Source organism: Phalangium opilio, unplaced genomic scaffold, assembly GCF_054372755.1.
Source record: "Phalangium opilio isolate 3A_F unplaced genomic scaffold, DU_Popi_V2 ptg000031l_1, whole genome shotgun sequence".
Classification (NCBI taxonomy): Eukaryota; Metazoa; Arthropoda; class Arachnida; order Opiliones; family Phalangiidae; genus Phalangium; species Phalangium opilio.
In genome coordinates this window covers 548146-569966 of record NW_028324158.1, presented here as the reverse complement: position 1 = coordinate 569966, position 21821 = coordinate 548146, and the positions used below count along the sequence as shown (strand labels likewise).

Genomic DNA, 21821 nt, shown 5'->3' with positions numbered 1-21821 from the left:
GTGAAATCTCACATGTAACGAAAAAATCCAAAGTTTTTCCACAATACCTGACGAACATTTAATCTTTGGGCTTCCGTTGCGCAATGGTTAACGCCGTCGGCTGTTAACCGAAAGGTTGGTGGTTCGAGCCCATCCGGGAGCGGTGTTGTTAGGTCTTAGATGTAACGTAAAATTCAGAGTTTTTTAAAAATACCTGACGAACATTTAATCTTTGGGCTTCTGTGGCGCAATGGTTAGCGCGTTCGGCTGTTAACCGAAAGGTTGGTGGTTCGAGCCCACCCGGGAGCGGTGTTGTGAGCTCTCACATGCAACGTAAAAAGCCAAAGTGTTTCCACAATACCCGACGACCATTTAAATTTTGGGCTTCCGTGGCGCAATGGTTAGCGCGTTCGGCTGTTAACCGAAAGGTTGGTGGTTCGAGCCCATCCGTGAGCGGTGTTGTGAGGTCTCAGATGTGACGTAAAAAGTCAAAGTTTTTCCACAATACCTGACGAACATTTAATCTTTGGGCTTCCGTGGCACAATGGTTAGCGCGTTCGGCTGTTAACCGAAAGGTTGGTGGTTCGAGCCCATCCGGGAGCGGTGTTGTGAGGTCTTAGATGTAACGTAAAATTCAGAGTTTTTTAAAAATACCTGACGAACATTTAATCTTTGGGCTTCTGTGGCGCAATGGTTAGCGCGTTCGGCTGTTAACCGAAAGGTTGGTGGTTCGAGCCCACCCGGGAGCGGTGTTGTGTGATGTCACATGTAACGTAAAAATCCAAAGATTTTCCACAATACCTGACGAACATTTAATCTTTGGGCTTCCGTTGCGCAATGGTTAACGCCGTCGGCTGTTAACCGAAAGGTTGGTGGTTCGAGCCCATCCGGGAGCGGTGTTGTGAGGTCTTAGATGTAACGTAAAATACAGAGTTTTTTAAAAATAACTGACGAACATTTAATTTTTGGGCTTCCGTGGCGCAATGGTTAGCGCGTTCAGCTGTTATTCAAAAGGTTTGTGGTTCGAGCCCATCCGGGAGCGGTGTTTTGAAGTCTCAGATGTGACGTAAAAAGTCAGAGTTTTTCCACAATACCTGACGAACATTTAATCTTTGGGCTTCCGTTGCGCAATGGTTAACGCCGTCGGCTGTTAACTGAAAGGTTGGTGGTTCGAGCCCATCCGGGAGCGGTGTTGTGAGGTCTTAGATGTAACGTAAAATTCAGAGTTTTTTAAAAATACCTGACGAACATTTAATCTTTGGGCTTCTGTGGCGCAATGGTTAGCGCGTTCGGCTGTTAACCGAAAGGTTGGTGGTTCGAGCCCACCCGGGAGCGGTGTTGTGAGATGTCACATGTAACGTAAAAATCCAAAGATTTTCCACAATACCTGACGAACATTTAATCTTTGGGCTTCCGTTGCGCAATGGTTACGGCCGTCGGCTGTTAACCGGAAGGTTGGTGGTTCGAGCCCACCCGGGAGCGGTGTTGTGAAATCTCACAGGTAACGTAAAAATCCAAAGTTTTTCCACAATACCTGACGACCGTTTAATTTTTGAGCTTCCGTGGCGCAATGGTTAGCGCGTTCGGCTGTTAACCGAAAGGTTGGTGGTTCGAGCCCACCCGGGAGCGGTGTTGTGAGATCTCAAACGTAATGTCAAATGCCAAAGTTTTTCCACAATACCTGACGACCATTTAATTTTTGAGCTTCCGTGGCGCAATGGTTAGCGCGTTCGGCTGTTAACCGAAAGGTTGGTGGTTCGAGCCCACCCAGGAGCGGTGTTGTGAAATCTCACATGTAACGTAAAAATCCAAAGTTTTTCCACAATACCTGACGAACATTTAATCTTTGGGCTTCTGTGGCGCAATGGTTAGCGCGTTCGGCTGTTAACCGAAAGGTTGGTGGTTCGAGCCCACCCGGGAGCGGTGTTGTGAGGTCTTAGATGTAACGTAAAATTCAGAGCTTTTAAAAATACCTGACGAACAATTAATCTTTGGGCTTCTGTGGCGCAATGGTTAGCGCGTTCGGCTGTTAACCGAAAGGTTGGTGGTTCGAGCCCACCCGGGAGCGGTGTTGTGAGATGTCACATGTAACGTAAAAATCCAAAGATTTTCCACAATACCTGACGAACATTTAATCTTTGGGCTTCCGTTGCGCAATGGTTAACGCCGTCGGCTGTTAACCGAAAGGTTGGTGGTTCGAGCCCATCCGGGAGCGGTGTTGTGAGGTCTTAGATGTAACGTAAAATTCAGAGTTTTTTAAAAATAACTGACGAACATTTAATTTTTGGGCTTCCGTGGCGCAATGGTTAGCGCGTTCAGCTGTTATTCAAAAGGTTTGTGGTTCGAGCCCATCCGGGAGCGGTGTTTTGAAGTCTCAGATGTGACGTAAAAAGTCAGAGTTTTTCCACAATACCTGACGACCATTTCATTTCTGAGCTTCCTTGGCTCGAAGGTTAGCGCGTTCGGATGTTAACCAAAAGGTTGGTGGTTCGAGCCCACCCGGCTGCCGTGTTGTGAAGTCTCAAATGTAACGTAAAAAGCCAAAGTTTTTCCACAATACCTGACGACCGTTTAATTTTTGAGCTTCCGTGGCGCAATGGTTAGCGCGTTCGGCTGTTAACCGAAAGGTTGGTGGTTCGAGCCCACCCGGGAGCGGTGTTGTGAAATCTCACATGTAACGAAAAAATCCAAAGTTTTTCCACAATACCTGACGAACATTTAATCTTTGGGCTTCCGTTGCGCAATGGTTAACGCCGTCGGCTGTTAACCGAAAGGTTGGTGGTTCGAGCCCATCCGGGAGCGGTGTTGTTAGGTCTTAGATGTAACGTAAAATTCAGAGTTTTTTAAAAATACCTGACGAACATTTAATCTTTGGGCTTCTGTGGCGCAATGGTTAGCGCGTTCGGCTGTTAACCGAAAGGTTGGTGGTTCGAGCCCACCCGGGAGCGGTGTTGTGAGCTCTCACATGTAACGTAAAAAGCCAAAGTGTTTCCACAATACCCGACGACCATTTAAATTTTGGGCTTCCGTGGCGCAATGGTTAGCGCGTTCGGCTGTTAACCGAAAGGTTGGTGGTTCGAGCCCATCCGTGAGCGGTGTTGTGAGGTCTCAGATGTGACGTAAAAAGTCAAAGTTTTTCCACAATACCTGACGAACATTTAATCTTTGGGCTTCCGTGGCACAATGGTTAGCGCGTTCGGCTGTTAACCGAAAGGTTGGTGGTTCGAGCCCATCCGGGAGCGGTGTTGTGAGGTCTTAGATGTAACGTAAAATTCAGAGTTTTTTAAAAATACCTGACGAACATTTAATCTTTGGGCTTCTGTGGCGCAATGGTTAGCGCGTTCGGCTGTTAACCGAAAGGTTGGTGGTTCGAGCCCACCCGGGAGCGGTGTTGTGTGATGTCACATGTAACGTAAAAATCCAAAGATTTTCCACAATACCTGACGAACATTTAATCTTTGGGCTTCCGTTGCGCAATGGTTAACGCCGTCGGCTGTTAACCGAAAGGTTGGTGGTTCGAGCCCATCCGGGAGCGGTGTTGTGAGGTCTTAGATGTAACGTAAAATTCAGAGTTTTTTAAAAATAACTGACGAACATTTAATTTTTGGGCTTCCGTGGCGCAATGGTTAGCGCGTTCAGCTGTTATTCAAAAGGTTTGTGGTTCGAGCCCATCCGGGAGCGGTGTTTTGAAGTCTCAGATGTGACGTAAAAAGTCAGAGTTTTTCCACAATACCTGACGAACATTTAATCTTTGGGCTTCCGTTGCGCAATGGTTAACGCCGTCGGCTGTTAACTGAAAGGTTGGTGGTTCGAGCCCATCCGGGAGCGGTGTTGTGAGGTCTTAGATGTAACGTAAAATTCAGAGTTTTTTAAAAATACCTGACGAACATTTAATCTTTGGGCTTCTGTGGCGCAATGGTTAGCGCGTTCGGCTGTTAACCGAAAGGTTGGTGGTTCGAGCCCACCCGGGAGCGGTGTTGTGAGATGTCACATGTAACGTAAAAATCCAAAGATTTTCCACAATACCTGACGAACATTTAATCTTTGGGCTTCCGTTGCGCAATGGTTACGGCCGTCGGCTGTTAACCGGAAGGTTGGTGGTTCGAGCCCACCCGGGAGCGGTGTTGTGAAATCTCACAGGTAACGTAAAAATCCAAAGTTTTTCCACAATACCTGACGAACATTTAATCTTTGGGCTTCCGTTGCGCAATGGTTAACGCAGTCGGCTGTTAACCGAAAGGTTGGTGGTTCGAGCCCATCCGGGAGCTGTGTTGTGAGGTCTTAGATGTAACGTAAAATTCAGAGTTTTTTAAAAATAACTGACGAACATTTAATTTTTGGGCTTCCGTGGCGCAAAGGTTAGAGCGTTCAGCTGTTATTCAAAAGGTTTGTGGTTCGAGCCTATCCGGGAGCGGTGTTGTGAAGTCTCAGATGTGACGTAAATAGTCAAAGTTTTTCCACAATACCTGACGAACATTTAATCTTTGGGCTTCCGTTGCACAATGGTTAACGCCGTCGGCTGTTAACCGAAAGGTTGGTGGTTCGAGCCCATCCGGGAGCGGTGTTGTGAATCTTTGGGCTTCCGTTGCACAATGGTTAACGCCGTCGGCTGTCAACCGAAAGGTTGGTGGTTCGAGCCCATCCAGGAGCGGTGTTGTGAGGTCTTAGATGTAACGTAAAATTCAGAGTTTTTTAAAAATAACTGACGAACATTTAATTTTTGGTCTTCCGTAGCGCAATGGTTAGAGCGTTCAGCTGTTATTCAAAAGGTTTGTGGTTCGAGCCCATCCGGGAGCGGTGTTGTGAAGTCTCAGATGTGACGTAAAAAGTCAAAGTTTTTCCACAATACCTGACGAACATTTAATCTTTGGGCTTCCGTGTCGCAATGGTTAGCGCGTTCGGCTGTTAACCGAAAGGTTGGTGGTTCGAGCCCACCCGGGAGCGGTGTTGTGAGATCTCACATGTAACGTAAAAATCCAAAGTTTTTCCACAATACCTGACGAACATTTAATTTTTGGGATTCCGTGGCGCAATGGTTAGCGCGTTCGGCTGTTAACCGAAAGGTTGGTGGTTCGAGCCCACCCAAGAGCGGTGTTGTGAAATCTCACATGAAACGTAAAAAGCCAAAGTGTTTCCACGATACCTGACGAACATTTAATTTTTGGGCTTCCGTGGCGCAATGGCTAGCGCGTTCGGCTGTTAACCGAAAGGTTGGCGGTTCGAGCCCACCCAAGAGCGGTGTTGTGAAATCTCACATGTAACGTAAAAATCCAAAGTTTTTCCACAATACCTGACGAACATTTAATCGTTGGGCTTCCGTTGCGCAATGGTTAACGCCGTCGGCTGTTACCGAAAGGTTGGTGGTTCGAGCCCATCCGGGAGCGGTGTTGTGAGGTCTTAGATGTAACGTAAAAAGCCAAAGTTTTTCAACAATACCTGACGACCATTTAGTTTTTGGGCTTCCGTGGCTCAATTGGCTAGCGCGTTCGGCTGTTAACCAATAGGTTGGTGGTTCGAGACCACCCGGGAGCGGAGTTGTGAAATCTCACAGGTAACGTAAAAATCCAAAGTTTTTCCACAATACCTGACGAACATTTAATCTTTGGGCTTCCGTTGCGCAATGGTTAACGCCGTCGGCTGTTAACCGAAAGGTTTGGTGGTTCGAGCCCATTCGGGAGCGGTGTTGTGACGTCTTAGATGTAACGTAAAATTCAGAGTTTTTTAAAAATAACTGACGAACATTTAATTTTTGGGCTTTCGTGGCGCAATGGTTAGAGCGTTCAGCTGTTAATCAAAAGGTTTGTGGTTCGAGCCCATCCGGGAGTGGTGTTGTGAAGTCTCAGATGTGACGTAAAAAGTCAAAGTTTTTCCACAATACCTGACGAACATTTAATCTTTGGGCTTCCGTTGCGCAATGGTTAACGCCGTCGGCTGTTAACCAAAAGGTTGGTGGTTCGAGCCCATCCGGGAGCGGTGTTTTAAAGTCTCGGATGTGACGTAAAAAGTCAGAGTTTTTCCACAATACTTGACGACCATTTCATTTCTGAGCTTCCTTGGCTCGAAGGTTAGCGCGTTCGGATGTTAACCAAAAGGTTGGTGGTTCGAGCCCACCCGGGAGCGGTGTTGTGAAATCTCACAGGTAACGTAAAAATCCAAAGTTTTTCCACAATACCTGACGAACATTTAATCTTTGGCCTTCCGTTGCGCAATGGTTAACGCCGTCGGCTGTTAACCGAAAGGTTGGTGGTTCGAGCCCACCCGGGAGCGGTGTTGTGAAATCTCACAGGTAACGTAAAAATCCAAAGTTTTTCCACAATACCTGACGAACATTTAATCTTTGGGCTTCCGTTGCGCAATGGTTAACGCCGTCGGGTGTTAACCGAAAGGTTGGTGGTTCGAGCCCATCCGGGAGCGGTGTTGTGAGGTCTTAGATGTAACGTAAAATTCAGAGTTTTTTAAAAATAACTGACGAACATTTAATTTTTGGGCTTTCGTGGCGCAATGGTTAGCGCGTTTAGCTGTTATTCAAAAGGTTTGTGGTTCGAGCCCATCCGGGAGCGGTGTTGTGAAGTCTCAGATGTGACGTAAAAAGTCAGATCTTTTCCACGATACCTGACGTCCATTTCATTTCTGAGCTTCCTTGGCTCGAAGGTTAGCGCGTTCGGATGTTAACCGAAAGGTTGGTGGTTCGAGCCCACCCGGGAGCCGTGTTGTGAAGTCTCAAATGTAACGTAAAAAGCCAAAGTTTTTCCACAATACCTGACGAACATTTAATCTTTGGGCTTCCGTGGCGCAATGGTTAGCGCGTTCGGCTGTTAACCGAAAGGTTGGTGGTTCGAGCCCACCCGGGAGCGGTGTTGTGAGCTCTCACATGAAACGTAAAAAGCCAAAGTGTTTCCACGATTACCGACGACCATTTAATTTTTGGGCTTCCGTGGCGCAATGGTTAGCGCGTTCGGCTGTTAACCGAAAGGTTGGTGGTTCGAGCCCATCCGTGAGCGGTGTTGTGAGGTCTCAGATGTGACGTAAAATGTCAAAGTTTTTCCACAATACCTGACGAACATTTAATCTTTGGGCTTCCGTTGCGCAATGGTTAACGCCGTCGGCTGTTAACCGAAAGGTTGGTGGTTCGAGCCCATCCGGGAGCGGTGTTGTGAGGTCTTAGATGTGACGTAAAATTCAGAGTTTTTTAAAAATAACTGACGAACATTTAATTTTTGGGTTTCCGTGGCGCAATGGTTAGAGCGTTCAGCTGTTAACCGAAAGTTGGTGGTTCGAGCCCACCCGGGAGCGGTGTTGTGAGCTCTCACATGTAACGTAAAAAGCCAAAGTTTTTCCACAATACCTGACGAACATTTAATCTTTGGGCTTCCGTTGCGCAATGGTTAACGCCGTCGGCTGTTAACCAAAAGGTTGGTGGTTCGAGCCCATCCGGGAGCGGTGTTGTGAGGTCTTAGATGTAACGTAAAATTCAGAGTTTTTTAAAAATAACTGACGAACATTTAATTTTTGGGCTTCCGTGGCGCAATGGTTAGAGCGTTCAGCTGTTATTCAAAAGGTTTGTGGTTCGAGCCCATCCGGGAGCGGTGTTGTGAAGTCTCAGATGTGACGTAAAAAGTCAAAGCTTTTCCACTATACCTGACAAACATTTAATCTTTGGGCTTCCGTTGCACAATGGTTAACGCCGTCGGCTGTTAACCGAAAGGTTGGTGGTTCGAGCCCATCCGGGAGCGGTGTTGTGAGGTCTTAGATGTAACGTAAAATTCAGAGTTTTTTAAAAATAACTGACGAACATTTAATTTTTGGTCTTCCGTGGCGCAATGGTTAGAGCGTTCAGCTGTTATTCAAATGGTTTGTGGTTCGAGCCCATCCGGGAGCGGTGTTGTGAAGTCTCAGATGTGACGTAAAAAGTCAAAGTTTTTCATCAATACCTGACGAACATTTAATCTTTGGGCTTCCGTGTCGCAAGGGTTAGCGCGTTCGGCTGTTAACCGAAAGGTTGGTGGTTCGAGCCCACCCGGGAGCGGTGTTGTGAGATCTCACATGTAACGTAAAAAGTCAAAGTTTTTCCACAATACCTGACGAACATTTAATCTTTGGGCTTCCGTTGCGCAATGGTTAACGCCGTCGGCTGTTAACCGAAAGGTTGGTGGTTCGAGCCCATCCGGGAGCGGTGTTGTGAGGTCTTAGATGTAACGTAAAATTCAGAGTTTTTTAAAAATATCTGACGAACATTTAATTTTTGGGCTTCCGTGGCGCAATGGTTAGCGCGTTCAGCTGTTATTCAAAAGGTTTGTGGTTCGAGCCCATCCGGGAGCGGTGTTTTGAAGTCTCGGATGTGACGTAAAAAGTCAGAGTTTTTCCACAATACCTGACGACCATTTCATTTCTGAGCTTGCTTGGCTCGAAGGTTAGCGCGTTCGGATGTTAACCAAAAGGTTGGTGGTTCGAGCCCACCCGGGGGCGGTGTTGTGAGATCTCACATGTAACGTAAAAAGTCAAAGTTTTTCCACAATACCTGACGAACATTTAATCTTTGGGCTTCCGTTGCGCAATGGTTAACGCCGTCGGCTGTTAACCGAAAGGTTGGTGGTTCGAGCCCATCCGGGAGCGGTGTTGTGAGATCTCACATGTAACGTAAAAATCCAAAGTTTTTCCACAATACCTGACGAACATTTAATTTTTGGGATTCCGTGGCGCAATGGTTAGAGCGTTCAGCTGTTATTCAAAAGGTTTGTGGTTCGAGCCCATCCGGGAGCGGTGTTGTGAAGTCTCAGATGTGACGTAAAAAGTCAAAGTTTTTCCACAATACCTGACGAACATTTAATCTTTGGGCTTCCGTGTCGCAATGGTTAGCGCGTTCGGCTGTTAACCGAAAGGTTGGTGGTTCGAGCCCACCCGGGAGCGGTGTTGTGAGATCTCATATGTAACGTAAAAATCCAAAGTTTTTCCACAATACCTGACGAACATTTAATCTTTGGGCTTCCGTTGCGCAATGGTTAACGCCGTCGGCTGTTAACCGAAAGGTTGGTGGTTCGAGCCCATCCGGGAGCGGTGTTGTGAGGTCTTAGATGTAACGTAAAATTCAGAGTTTTTTAAAAATATCTGACGAACATTTAATTTTTGGGCTTCCGTGGCGCAATGGTTAGCGCGTTCAGCTGTTATTCAAAAGGTTTGTGGTTCGAGCCCATCCGGGAGCGGTGTTTTGAAGTCTCGGATGTGACGTAAAAAGTCAGAGTTTTTCCACAATACCTGACGACCATTTCATTTCTGAGCTTGCTTGGCTCGAAGGTTAGCGCGTTCGGATGTTAACCAAAAGGTTGGTGGTTCGAGCCCACCCGGGGGCGGTGTTGTGAGATCTCACATGTAACGTAAAAAGTCAAAGTTTTTCCACAATACCTGACGAACATTTAATCTTTGGGCTTCCGTTGCGCAATGGTTAACGCCGTCGGCTGTTAACCGAAAGGTTGGTGGTTCGAGCCCATCCGGGAGCGGTGTTGTGAGATCTCACATGTAACGTAAAAATCCAAAGTTTTTCCACAATACCTGACGAACATTTAATTTTTGGGATTCCGTGGCGCAATGGTTAGAGCGTTCAGCTGTTATTCAAAAGGTTTGTGGTTCGAGCCCATCCGGGAGCGGTGTTGTGAAGTCTCAGATGTGACGTAAAAAGTCAAAGTTTTTCCACAATACCTGACGAACATTTAATCTTTGGGCTTCCGTGTCGCAATGGTTAGCGCGTTCGGCTGTTAACCGAAAGGTTGGTGGTTCGAGCCCACCCGGGAGCGGTGTTGTGAGATCTCATATGTAACGTAAAAATCCAAAGTTTTTCCACAATACCTGACGAACATTTAATTTTTGGGATTCCGTGGCGCAATGGTTAGCGCGTTCGGCTGTTAACCGAAAGGTTGGTGGTTCGAGCCCACCCAAGAGCGGTGTTGTGAAATCTCACATGAAACGTAAAAAGCCAAAGTGTTTCCACGATACCTGACGAACATTTAATTTTTGGGCTTCCGTGGCGCAATGGCTAGCGCGTTCGGCTGTTAACCGAAAGGTTGGCGGTTCGAGCCCACCCAAGAGCGGTGTTGTGAAATCTCACATGTAACGTAAAAATCCAAAGTTTTTCCACAATACCTGACGAACATTTAATCGTTGGGCTTCCGTTGCGCAATGGTTAACGCCGTCGGCTGTTACCGAAAGGTTGGTGGTTCGAGCCCATCCGGGAGCGGTGTTGTGAGGTCTTAGATGTAACGTAAAAAGCCAAAGTTTTTCAACAATACCTGACGACCATTTAGTTTTTGGGCTTCCGTGGCTCAATTGGCTAGCGCGTTCGGCTGTTAACCAATAGGTTGGTGGTTCGAGACCACCCGGGAGCGGAGTTGTGAAATCTCACAGGTAACGTAAAAATCCAAAGTTTTTCCACAATACCTGACGAACATTTAATCTTTGGGCTTCCGTTGCGCAATGGTTAACGCCGTCGGCTGTTAACCGAAAGGTTTGGTGGTTCGAGCCCATTCGGGAGCGGTGTTGTGACGTCTTAGATGTAACGTAAAATTCAGAGTTTTTTAAAAATAACTGACGAACATTTAATTTTTGGGCTTTCGTGGCGCAATGGTTAGAGCGTTCAGCTGTTAATCAAAAGGTTTGTGGTTCGAGCCCATCCGGGAGTGGTGTTGTGAAGTCTCAGATGTGACGTAAAAAGTCAAAGTTTTTCCACAATACCTGACGAACATTTAATCTTTGGGCTTCCGTTGCGCAATGGTTAACGCCGTCGGCTGTTAACCAAAAGGTTGGTGGTTCGAGCCCATCCGGGAGCGGTGTTTTAAAGTCTCGGATGTGACGTAAAAAGTCAGAGTTTTTCCACAATACTTGACGACCATTTCATTTCTGAGCTTCCTTGGCTCGAAGGTTAGCGCGTTCGGATGTTAACCAAAAGGTTGGTGGTTCGAGCCCACCCGGGAGCGGTGTTGTGAAATCTCACAGGTAACGTAAAAATCCAAAGTTTTTCCACAATACCTGACGAACATTTAATCTTTGGCCTTCCGTTAAGCAATGGTTAACGCCGTCGGCTGTTAACCGAAAGGTTGGTGGTTCGAGCCCACCCGGGAGCGGTGTTGTGAAATCTCACAGGTAACGTAAAAATCCAAAGTTTTTCCACAATACCTGACGAACATTTAATCTTTGGGCTTCCGTTGCGCAATGGTTAACGCCGTCGGGTGTTAACCGAAAGGTTGGTGGTTCGAGCCCATCCGGGAGCGGTGTTGTGAGGTCTTAGATGTAACGTAAAATTCAGAGTTTTTTAAAAATAACTGACGAACATTTAATTTTTGGGCTTTCGTGGCGCAATGGTTAGCGCGTTTAGCTGTTATTCAAAAGGTTTGTGGTTCGAGCCCATCCGGGAGCGGTGTTGTGAAGTCTCAGATGTGACGTAAAAAGTCAGATCTTTTCCACGATACCTGACGTCCATTTCATTTCCGAGCTTCCTTGGCTCGAAGGTTAGCGCGTTCGGATGTTAACCGAAAGGTTGGTGGTTCGAGCCCACCCGGGAGCCGTGTTGTGAAGTCTCAAATGTAACGTAAAAAGCCAAAGTTTTTCCACAATACCTGACGAACATTTAATCTTTGGGCTTCCGTTGCGCAATGGTTAACGCCGTCGGCTGTTAACCAAAAGGTTGGTGGTTCGAGCCCATCCGGGAGCGGTGTTTTAAAGTCTCGGATGTGACGTAAAAAGTCAGAGTTTTCCACAATACTTGACGACCATTTCATTTCTGAGCTTCCTTGGCTCGAAGGTTAGCGCGTTCGGATGTTAACCAAAAGGTTGGTGGTTCGAGCCCACCCGGGAGCGGTGTTGTGAAATCTCACAGGTAACGTAAAAATCCAAAGTTTTTCCACAATACCTGACGAACATTTAATCTTTGGCCTTCCGTTGCGCAATGGTTAACGCCGTCGGCTGTTAACCGAAAGGTTGGTGGTTCGAGCCCACCCGGGAGCGGTGTTGTGAAATCTCACAGGTAACGTAAAAATCCAAAGTTTTTCCACAATACCTGACGAACATTTAATCTTTGGGCTTCCGTTGCGCAATGGTTAACGCCGTCGGGTGTTAACCGAAAGGTTGGTGGTTCGAGCCCATCCGGGAGCGGTGTTGTGAGGTCTTAGATGTAACGTAAAATTCAGAGTTTTTTAAAAATAACTGACGAACATTTAATTTTTGGGCTTTCGTGGCGCAATGGTTAGCGCGTTTAGCTGTTATTCAAAAGGTTTGTGGTTCGAGCCCATCCGGGAGCGGTGTTGTGAAGTCTCAGATGTGACGTAAAAAGTCAGATCTTTTCCACGATACCTGACGTCCATTTCATTTCTGAGCTTCCTTGGCTCGAAGGTTAGCGCGTTCGGATGTTAACCGAAAGGTTGGTGGTTCGAGCCCACCCGGGAGCCGTGTTGTGAAGTCTCAAATGTAACGTAAAAAGCCAAAGTTTTTCCACAATACCTGACGAACATTTAATCTTTGGGCTTCCGTGGCGCAATGGTTAGCGCGTTCGGCTGTTAACCGAAAGGTTGGTGGTTCGAGCCCACCCGGGAGCGGTGTTGTGAGCTCTCACATGAAACGTAAAAAGCCAAAGTGTTTCCACGATACCCGACGACCATTTAATTTTTGGGCTTCCGTGGCGCAATGGTTAGCGCGTTCGGCTGTTAACCGAAAGGTTGGTGGTTCGAGCCCATCCGTGAGCGGTGTTGTGAGGTCTCAGATGTGACGTAAAATGTCAAAGTTTTTCCACAATACCTGACGAACATTTAATCTTTGGGCTTCCGTTGCGCAATGGTTAACGCCGTCGGCTGTTAACCGAAAGGTTGGTGGTTCGAGCCCATCCGGGAGCGGTGTTGTGAGGTCTTAGATGTGACGTAAAATTCAGAGTTTTTTAAAAATAACTGACGAACATTTAATTTTTGGGTTTCCGTGGCGCAATGGTTAGAGCGTTCAGCTGTTAACCGAAAGTTGGTGGTTCGAGCCCACCCGGGAGCGGTGTTGTGAGCTCTCACATGTAACGTAAAAAGCCAAAGTTTTTCCACAATACCTGACGAACATTTAATCTTTGGGCTTCCGTTGCGCAATGGTTAACGCCGTCGGCTGTTAACCAAAAGGTTGGTGGTTCGAGCCCATCCGGGAGCGGTGTTGTGAGGTCTTAGATGTAACGTAAAATTCAGAGTTTTTTAAAAATAACTGACGAACATTTAATTTTTGGGCTTCCGTGGCGCAATAGTTAGAGCGTTCAGCTGTTATTCAAAAGGTTTGTGGTTCGAGCCCATCCGGGAGCGGTGTTGTGAAGTCTCAGATGTGACGTAAAAAGTCAAAGCTTTTCCACTATACCTGACAAACATTTAATCTTTGGGCTTCCGTTGCACAATGGTTAACGCCGTCGGCTGTTAACCGAAAGGTTGGTGGTTCGAGCCCATCCGGGAGCGGTGTTGTGAGGTCTTAGATGTAACGTAAAATTCAGAGTTTTTTAAAAATAACTGACGAACATTTAATTTTTGGTCTTCCGTGGCGCAATGGTTAGAGCGTTCAGCTGTTATTCAAACGGTTTGTGGTTCGAGCCCATCCGGGAGCGGTGTTGTGAAGTCTCAGATGTGACGTAAAAAGTCAAAGTTTTTCATCAATACATGACGAACATTTAATCTTTGGGCTTCCGTGTTGCAAGGGTTAGCGCGTTCGGCTGTTAACCGAAAGGTTGGTGGTTCGAGCCCACCCGGGAGCGGTGTTGTGAGATCTCACATGTAACGTAAAAAGTCAAAGTTTTTCCACAATACCTGACGAACATTTAATCTTTGGGCTTCCGTTGCGCAATGGTTAACGCCGTCGGCTGTTAACCGAAAGGTTGGTGGTTCGAGCCCATCCGGGAGCGGTGTTGTGAGGTCTTAGATGTAACGTAAAATTCAGATTTTTTTAAAAATATCTGACGAACATTTAATTTTTGGGCTTCCGTGGCGCAATGGTTAGCGCGTTCAGCTGTTATTCAAAAGGTTTGTGGTTCGAGCCCATCCGGGAGCGGTGTTTTGAAGTCTCGGATGTGACGTAAAAAGTCAGAGTTTTTCCACAATACCTGACGACCATTTCATTTCTGAGCTTGCTTGGCTCGAAGGTTAGCGCGTTCGGATGTTAACCAAAAGGTTGGTGGTTCGAGCCCACCCGGCTGCCGTGTTGTGAAGTCTCAAATGTAACGTAAAAAGCCAAAGTTTTTCCACAATACCTGACGACCGTTTAATTTTTGAGCTTCCGTGGCGCAATGGTTACCGCGTTCGGCTGTTAACCGAAAGGTTGGTGGTTCGAGCCCATCCGGGAGCGGTGTTGTGAGGTCTTAGATGTAACGTAAAATTCAGAGTTTTTTAAAAATAACTGACGAACATTTAATTTTTGGTCTTCCGTGGCGCAATGGTTAGAGCGTTCAGCTGTTATTCAAAAGGTTTGTGGTTCGAGCCCATCCGGGAGCGGTGTTGTGAAGTCTCAAATGTAACGTAAAAAGCCAAAGTTTTTCCACAATACCTGACGACCGTTTAATTTTTGAGCTTCCGTGGCGCAATGGTTACCGCGTTCGGATGTTAACCAAAAGGTTGGTGGTTCGAGCCCACCCGGCTGCCGTGTTGTGAAGTCTCAAATGTAACGTAAAAATCCAAAGTTTTTCTACAATACCTGACGAACATTTAATCTTTGGGCTTCCGTTGCGCAATGGTTAACGCCGTCGGCTGTTAACCGAAAGGTTGGTGGTTCGAGCCCATCCGGGAGCGGTGTTGTGAGGTCTTAGATGTAACGTAAAATTCAGAGTTTTTTAAAAATACCTGACGAACATTTAATCTTTGGGCTTCTGTGGCGCAATGGTTAGCGCGTTCGGCTGTTAACCGAAAGGTTGGTGGTTCGAGCCCACCCGGGAGCGGTGTTGTGAGATCTCACATGTAACGTAAAAATCCAAAGTTTTTCCACAATACCTGACGAACATTTAATCTTTGGGCTTCCGTGGCGCAATGGTTAGCGCGTTCGGCTGTTAACCGAAAGGTTGGTGGTTCGAGCCCATCCGGGAGCGGTGTTGTGAGGTCTTAGATGTAACGTAAAATTCAGAGTTTTTTAAAAATACCTGACGAACATTTAATCTTTGGGCTTCTGTGGCGCAATGGTTAGCGCGTTCGGCTGTTAACCGAAAGGTTGGTGGTTCGAGCCCACCCGGGAGCGGTGTTGTGAGATCTCACATGTAACGTAAAAATCCAAAGTTTTTCCACAATACCTGACGACCATTTCATTTCTGAGCTTCCTTGGCTCGAAGGTTAGCGCGTTCGGATGTTAACCAAAAGGTTGGTGGTTCGAGCCCACCCGGCTGCCGTGTTGTGAAGTCTCAAATGTAACGTAAAAAGCCAAAGTTTTTCCACAATACCTGACGACCGTTTAATTTTTGAGCATCCGTGGCGCAATGGTTACCGCGTTCGGCTGTTAACCGAAAGGTTGGTGGTTCGAGCCCACCCGGGAGCGGTGTTGTGAAATCTCACATGTAACGTAAAAATCCAAAGTTTTTCCACAATACCTGACGAACATTTAATCTTTGGGCTTCCGTTGCGAAATGGTTAACGCCGTCGGCTGTTAACCGAAAGGTTGGTGGTTCGAGCCCATCTGGGAGCGGTGTTGTGAGGTCTTAGATGTAACGTAAAATTCAGAGTTTTTTAAAAATACCTGACGAACATTTAATCTTTGGGCTTCTGTGGCGCAATGGTTAGCGCGTTCGGCTGTTAACCGAAAGGTTGGTGGTTCGAGCCCACCCGGGAGCGGTGTTGTGAGATCTCACATGTAACGTAAAAATCCAAAGTTTTTCCACAATACCTGACGAACATTTAATCTTTGGGCTTCCGTGGCGCAATGGTTAGCGCGTTCGGCTGTTAACCGAAAGGTTGGTGGTTCGAGCCCATCCGGGAGCGGTGTTGTGAGGTCTTAGATGTAACGTAAAATTCAGAGTTTTTTAAAAATACCTGACGAACATTTAATCTTTGGGCTTCTGTGGCGCAATGGTTAGCGCGTTCGGCTGTTAACCGAAAGGTTGGTGGTTCGAGCCCACCCGGGAGCGGTGTTGTGAGATCTCACATGTAACGTAAAAATCCAAAGTTTTTCCACAATACCTGACGACCATTTCATTTCTGAGCTTCCTTGGCTCGAAGGTTAGCGCGTTCGGATGTTAACCAAAAGGTTGGTGGTTCGAGCCCACCCGGCTGCCGTGTTGTGAAGTCTCAAATGTAACGTAAAAAGCCAAAGTTTTTCCACAATACCTGACGACCGTTTAATTTTTGAGCTTCCGTGGCGCAATGGTTAGCGCGTTCGGCTGTTCACCGAAAGGTTGGTGGTTCGAGCCCACCCGGGAGCGGTGTTGTGAGATCTCAAACGTAATGTCAAATGCCAAAGTTTTTCCACAATTCCTGACGAACATTTAATTTTTGAGCTTCCGTGGCGCAATGGTTAGCGCGTTCGGCTGTTAACCGAAAGGTTGGTGGTTCGAGCCCATCCGGGAGCGGTGTTGTGAGGTCTCAGATTTGACGTAAAAAGTCAAAGTTTTTCCACAATACCTGACGAACATTTAATCTTTGGGCTTCCGTTGCGCAATGGTTAACGCTGTCGGCTGTTAACCGAAAGGTTGGTGTTTCTAGCCCATCCGGGTGCGGTGTTGTGAGGTCTTAGATGTAACGTAAAATTCAGAGTTTTTTAAAAATAACTGACGAACATTTAATTTTTGGGCTTCCGTGGCGCAATGGTTAGCGCGTTCGGCTGTTAACCGAAAGGTTGGTGGTTCGAGTCCATCCGGGAGCGGTGTTGTGAGGTCTTAGATGTAACGTAAAATTCAGAGTTTTTTAAAAATACCTGACGAACATTTAATCTTTGGGCTTCTGTGGCGCAATGGTTAGCGCGTTCGGCTGTTAACCGAAAGGTTGGTGGTTCGAGCCCACCCGGGAGCGTGTTGTGAGATCTCACATGTAACGTAAAAATCCAAAGTTTTTTAAAAATATCTGACGAACATTTAATTTTTGGGCTTCCGTGGCGCAATGGTTAGCGCGTTCAGCTGTTATTCAAAAGGTTTGTGGTTCGAGCCCATCCGGGAGCGGTGTTTTGAAGTCTCGGATGTGACGTAAAAAGTCAGAGTTTTTCCACAATACCTGACGACCATTTCATTTCTGAGCTTGCTTGGCTCGAAGGTTAGCGCGTTCGGATGTTAACCAAAAGGTTGGTGGTTCGAGCCCACCCGGGGGCGGTGTTGTGAGATCTCACATGTAACGTAAAAAGTCAAAGTTTTTCCACAATACCTGACGAACATTTAATCTTTGGGCTTCCGTTGCGCAATGGTTAACGCCGTCGGCTGTTAACCGAAAGGTTGGTGGTTCGAGCCCATCCGGGAGCGGTGTTGTGAGGTCTTAGATGTAACGTAAAATTCAGAGTTTTTTAAAAATATCTGACGAACATTTAATTTTTGGGCTTCCGTGGCGCAATGGTTAGCGCGTTCAGCTGTTATTCAAAAGGTTTGTGGTTCGAGCCCATCCGGGAGCGGTGTTTTGAAGTCTCGGATGTGACGTAAAAAGTCAGAGTTTTTCCACAATACCTGACGACCATTTCATTTCTGAGCTTGCTTGGCTCGAAGGTTAGCGCGTTCGGATGTTAACCAAAAGGTTGGTGGTTCGAGCCCACCCGGCTGCCGTGTTGTGAAGTCTCAAATGTAACGTAAAAAGCCAAAGTTTTTCCACAATACCTGACGACCGTTTAATTTTTGAGCTTCCGTGGCGCAATGGTTACCGCGTTCGGCTGTTAACCGAAAGGTTGGTGGTTCGAGCCCATCCGGGAGCGGTGTTGTGAGGTCTTAGATGTAACGTAAAATTCAGAGTTTTTTAAAAATAACTGACGAACATTTAATCTTTGGGCTTCCGTTGCGCAATGGTTAACGCCGTCGGCTGTTAACCGAAAGGTTGGTGGTTCGAGCCCATCCGGGAGCGGTGTTGTGAAGTCTTAGATGTAACGTAAAATTCAGAGTTTTTTAAAAATACCTGACGAACATTTAATCTTTGGGCTTCTGTGGCGCAATGGTTAGCGCGTTCGGCTGTTAACCGAAAGGTTGGTGGTTCGAGCCCACCCGGGAGCGTGTTGTGAGATCTCACATGTAACGTAAAAATCCAAAGTTTTTTAAAAATATCTGACGAACATATAATTTTTGGGCTTCCGTGGCGCAATGGTTAGCGCGTTCAGCTGTTATTCAAAAGGTTTGTGGTTCGAGCCCATCCGGGAGCGGTGTTTTGAAGTCTCGGATGTGACGTAAAAAGTCAGAGTTTTTCCACAATACCTGACGACCATTTCATTTCTGAGCTTGCTTGGCTCGAAGGTTAGCGCGTTCGGATGTTAACCAAAAGGTTGGTGGTTCGAGCCCACCCGGGGGCGGTGTTGTGAGATCTCACATGTAACGTAAAAAGTCAAAGTTTTTCCACAATACCTGACGAACATTTAATCTTTGGGCTTCCGTTGCGCAATGGTTAACGCCGTCGGCTGTTAACCGAAAGGTTGGTGGTTCGAGCCCATCCGGGAGCGGTGTTGTGAGGTCTTAGATGTAACGTAAAATTCAGAGTTTTTTAAAAATATCTGACGAACATTTAATTTTTGGGCTTCCGTGGCGCAATGGTTAGCGCGTTCAGCTGTTATTCAAAAGGTTTGTGGTTCGAGCCCATCCGGGAGCGGTGTTTTGAAGTCTCGGATGTGACGTAAAAAGTCAGAGTTTTTCCACAATACCTGACGACCATTTCATTTCTGAGCTTGCTTGGCTCGAAGGTTAGCGCGTTCGGATGTTAACCAAAAGGTTGGTGGTTCGAGCCCACCCGGCTGCCGTGTTGTGAAGTCTCAAATGTAACGTAAAAAGCCAAAGTTTTTCCACAATACCTGACGACCGTTTAATTTTTGAGCTTCCGTGGCGCAATGGTTACCGCGTTCGGCTGTTAACCGAAAGGTTGGTGGTTCGAGCCCATCCGGGAGCGGTGTTGTGAGGTCTTAGATGTATCGTAAAATTCAGAGTTTTTTAAAAATAACTGACGAACATTTAATCTTTGGGCTTCCGTTGCGCAATGGTTAACGCCGTCGTCTGTTAACCGAAAGGTTGGTGGTTCGAGCCCATCCGGGAGCGGTGTTGTGAGGTCTTAGATGTAACGTAAAATTCAGAGTTTTTTAAAAATACCTGACGAACATTTAATCTTTGGGCTTCTGTGGCGCAATGGTTAGCGCGTTCGGCTGTTAACCGAAAGGTTGGTGGTTCGAGCCCACCCGGGAGCGGTGTTGTGAGATCTCACATGTAACGTAAAAATCCAAAGTTTTTCCATTATACCTGACGAACATTTAATCTTTGGGCTTCCGTGGCGCAATGGTTAGCGCGTTCGGCTGTTAACCGAAAGGTTGGTGGTTCGAGCCCATCCGGGAGCGGTGTTGTGAGGTCTTAGATGTAACGTAAAATTCAGAGTTTTTTAAAAATACCTGACGAACATTTAATCTTTGGGCTTCTGTGGCGCAATGGTTAGCGCGTTCGGCTGTTAACCGAAAGGTTGGTGGTTCGAGCCCACCCGGGAGCGGTGTTGTGAGATCTCACATGTAACGTAAAAATCCAAAGTTTTTCCACAATACCTGACGACCATTTCATTTCTGAGCTTCCTTGGCTCGAAGGTTAGCGCGTTCGGATGTTAACCAAAAGGTTGGTGGTTCGAGCCCACCCGGCTGCCGTGTTGTGAAGTCTCAAATGTAACGTAAAAAGCCAAAGTTTTTCCACAATACCTGACGACCGTTTAATTTTTGAGCATCCGTGGCGCAATGGTTACCGCGTTCGGCTGTTAACCGAAAGGTTGGTGGTTCGAGCCCACCCGGGAGCGGTGTTGTGAAATCTCACATGTAACGTAAAAATCCAAAGTTTTTCCACAATACCTGACGAACATTTAATCTTTGGGCTTCCGTTGCGCAATGGTTAACGCCGTCGGCTGTTAACCGAAAGGTTGGTGGTTCGAGCCCATCCGGGAGCGGTGTTGTGAGGTCTTAGATGTAACGTAAAATTCAGAGTTTTTTAAAAATACCTGACGAACATTTAATCTTTGGGCTTCTGTGGCGCAATGGTTAGCGCGTTCGGCTGTTAACCGAAAGGTTGGTGGTTCGAGCCCACCCGGGAGCGGTGTTGTGAGATCTCACATGTAACGTAAAAATCCAAAGTTTTTCCACAATACCTGACGAACATTTAATCTTTGGGCTTCCGTGGCGCAATGGTTAGCGCGTTCGGCTGTTAACCGAAAGGTTGGTGGTTCGAGCCCATCCGGGAGCGGTGTTGTGAGGTCTTAGATGTAACGTAAAATTCAGAGTTTTTTAAAAATACCTGACGAACATTTAATCTTTGGGATTCTGTGGCGCAATGGTTAGCGCGTTCGGCTGTTAACCGAAAGGTTGGTGGTTCGAGCCCACCCGGGAGCGGTGTTGTGAGATCTCACATGTAACGTAAAAATCCAAAGTTTTTCCACAATACCTGACGACCATTTCATTTCTGAGCTTCCTTGGCTCGAAGGTTAGCGCGTTCGGATGTTAACCAAAAGGTTGGTGGTTCGAGCCCACCCGGCTGCCGTGTTGTGAAGTCTCAAATGTAACGTAAAAAGCCAAAGTTTTTCCACAATACCTGACGACCGTTTAATTTTTGAGCTTCCGTGGCGCAATGGTTAGCGCGTTCGGCTGTTCACCGAAAGGTTGGTGGTTCGAGCCCACCCGGGAGCGGTGTTGTGAGATCTCAAACGTAATGTCAAATGCCAAAGTTTTTCCACAATTCCTGACGAACATTTAATCTTTGGGCTTCCGTGGCGCAATGGTTAGCGCGTTCGGCTGTTAACCGAAAGGTTGGTGGTTCGAGCCCATCCGGGAGCGGTGTTGTGAGGTCTCAGATTTGACGTAAAAAGTCAAAGTTTTTCCACAATACCTGACGAACATTTAATCTTTGGGCTTCCGTTGCGCAATGGTTAACGCTGTCGGCTGTTAACCGAAAGGTTGGTGTTTCTAGCCCATCCGGGTGCGGTGTTGTGAGGTCTTAGATGTAACGTAAAATTCAGAGTTTTTTAAAAATAACTGACGAACATTTAACTTTTGGGCTTCCGTGGCGCAATGGTTAGCGCGTTCGGCTGTTAACCGAAAGGTTGGTGGTTCGAGTCCATCCGGGAGCGGTGTTGTGAGGTCTTAGATGTAACGTAAAATTCAGAGTTTTTTAAAAATACCTGACGAACATTTAATCTTTGGGCTTCTGTGGCGCAATGGTTAGCGCGTTCGGCTGTTAACCGAAAGGTTGGTGGTTCGAGCCCACCCGGGAGCGTGTTGTGAGATCTCACATGTAACGTAAAAATCCAAAGTTTTTTAAAAATATCTGACGAACATTTAATTTTTGGGCTTCCGTGGCGCAATGGTTAGCGCGTTCAGCTGTTATTCAAAAGGTTTGTGGTTCGAGCCCATCCGGGAGCGGTGTTTTGAAGTCTCGGATGTGACGTAAAAAGTCAGAGTTTTTCCACAATACCTGACGACCATTTCATTTCTGAGCTTCCTTGGCTCGAAGGTTAGCGCGTTCGGATGTTAACCAAAAGGTTGGTGGTTCGAGCCCACCCGGCTGCCGTGTTGTGAAGTCTCAAATGTAACGTAAAAAGCCAAAGTTTTTCCACAATACCTGACGACCGTTTAATTTTTGAGCTTCCGTGGCGCAATGGTTAGCGCGTTCGGCTGTTAACCGAAAGGTTGGTGGTTCGAGCCCACCCGGGAGCGGTGTTGTGAGATCTCAAACGTAATGTCAA

General features: G+C 46.8%; 5 non-coding genes across 5 annotated transcripts; all 5 read left to right on the top strand.

The window, feature by feature from the left end:
• Positions 1–1535: 1535 nt before the first annotated feature.
• TRNAN-GUU (transfer RNA asparagine (anticodon GUU)) lies at positions 1536–1608 on the top strand. The gene has a single exon. It is a non-coding gene; the product is annotated as a tRNA-Asn (tRNA).
• Positions 1609–2561: 953 nt separating this feature from the next.
• On the top strand, positions 2562–2634 carry TRNAN-GUU (transfer RNA asparagine (anticodon GUU)). The gene has a single exon. It is a non-coding gene; the product is annotated as a tRNA-Asn (tRNA).
• A 4126-nt stretch (positions 2635–6760) lies between these two features.
• On the top strand, positions 6761–6833 carry TRNAN-GUU (transfer RNA asparagine (anticodon GUU)). Its single transcript has one exon. It is a non-coding gene; the product is annotated as a tRNA-Asn (tRNA).
• A 5651-nt stretch (positions 6834–12484) lies between these two features.
• TRNAN-GUU (transfer RNA asparagine (anticodon GUU)) lies at positions 12485–12557 on the top strand. Its single transcript has one exon. It is a non-coding gene; the product is annotated as a tRNA-Asn (tRNA).
• A 9162-nt stretch (positions 12558–21719) lies between these two features.
• Positions 21720–21792, top strand: TRNAN-GUU (transfer RNA asparagine (anticodon GUU)). Its single transcript has one exon. It is a non-coding gene; the product is annotated as a tRNA-Asn (tRNA).
• Positions 21793–21821: the final 29 nt, after the last annotated feature.